The sequence below is a fragment of the Otolemur garnettii genome, unplaced genomic scaffold, assembly GCF_000181295.1.
Source record: "Otolemur garnettii isolate 467f Iridium unplaced genomic scaffold, OtoGar3 scaffold00107, whole genome shotgun sequence".
Taxonomy (NCBI): Eukaryota; Metazoa; Chordata; class Mammalia; order Primates; family Galagidae; genus Otolemur; species Otolemur garnettii.
Genome location: NW_003852502.1, coordinates 5,508,563 through 5,510,094, shown reverse-complemented (window position 1 = coordinate 5,510,094; position 1,532 = coordinate 5,508,563).

Sequence of the window (1,532 nt, the reverse complement as noted above, 5' to 3'; positions counted from 1 at the left end):
GGCGCCGAGCCGCAGCAATTGTTTAAAAAGACTTTCCTATCCAAAAAACATGTCATTCATTTTAATATGACTCTTCCAGGAAAAAGCAGAAAACAAACAAAAAAAATAACTGAAAATGTCTCAGCTAATTAGACTTACATTCTTTTCTTTCTTTCTTTAAAAAAAAAAAAGCTTTATTTAAGTATACCACTGTGACACAATAAGGAATGTATACGTATTCGGGCTCTGTTCCTGGTTCTTGGCACAGAGCTAAAACCCTCCTGAGTGCTAAGGTTAAAAGGGACATCTTTTATTGGTTTTGTCCCCAATTCCTGAAATAGCCTAGGACCAATAAAGGTGAAAGAAGTGTCTTTTGCTATTCATAACAAGCTTCTTTCAACCACACTGAGTTGATATTCAGGAAGGGACTTTGGGAAGTCTTTAGGAGAGGAGGGCTGGCTGCCAGAGAAACCACCGTTATGATTAGAGAGTTGAAATTTTTAGTCCTACCACTGATCTTCAGGGAGGGGAGAGGGGCTAGAGATTGCCTTAATCACCAAGGACCAATGACTTAATCAGTCATGCATACATAATGAAACCACAAATAAACTCTGGGGCTCAGAGAGCTTCTGGGTTGGCGAATGAATCCACATGACAGGAAGGTGGTGTCTGGAGAGGGTATGGAAGGGGTTGGTCCCTCCCCACACACCTGCCCACACATGTCCTCCATTTGTAACCTTTAAAATAAACTGATAAGGCTTGGTGCCTATGGCTCAAGTGGCTAAGGTACCAGCCACATACACCTAAGGTGGTGGGTTTGAATCCAGCCCAGGCCCACCAAACAACAATGATGACTGCAACCAAAAAATAGCCAGGCGTTGTGGTGGGCACCTGTGGTCCCAGCTACTTGGGAGGCTGAGGCAGGAGACTCGCTTGAGCCCAGGAGTTGGAGGTTGCTGTGAGCTGAGATGTCACAGCACTCTATGGGGGGGGGGCGGGGACAGCTTAAGGCTCTGTCTCAAAAGAACAAACAACAAACAAACAAAAAAACCCTATTCATCCCGCCCCACTGAGGCTGGGATTGGCCACCTGACTTTTATGACCAACGAGATGTAGACAGAAGTAGCGTTGTGCAAACTGTGAGCCTGGGCTGTAAGAGGCACCACCTATTTCTGACCCAAGAACATGTCCCAGGTAGAAAGTGCACATTCATCTTGAACCTCAGTAAACACATGAACAGACCCCAGTGACTGTCGGCCTGAACTAGAATAAGTGACCCACATACCCATATTCCTTCTAGGAAGAAAATGAATGTTTTTTGTATAAGCCTTTGAGATTTTGCTGGCTGCATAGCAAAGGCTGAGTAATCCAGTCATTATTGGGTAAATCTCAATAAAGTTGAAGTGAACGAACTCAGAGTCTCACTCTGTGAATTCATTTAATGCTTTGTTCACGTCAAGCTTGTGTTTGTTATTAACTGTAGGATAATATTTAACCCTGACACACATATTTAATTGGGAACTTCCTGTTTAGTGACTACTCAATACTTCCTT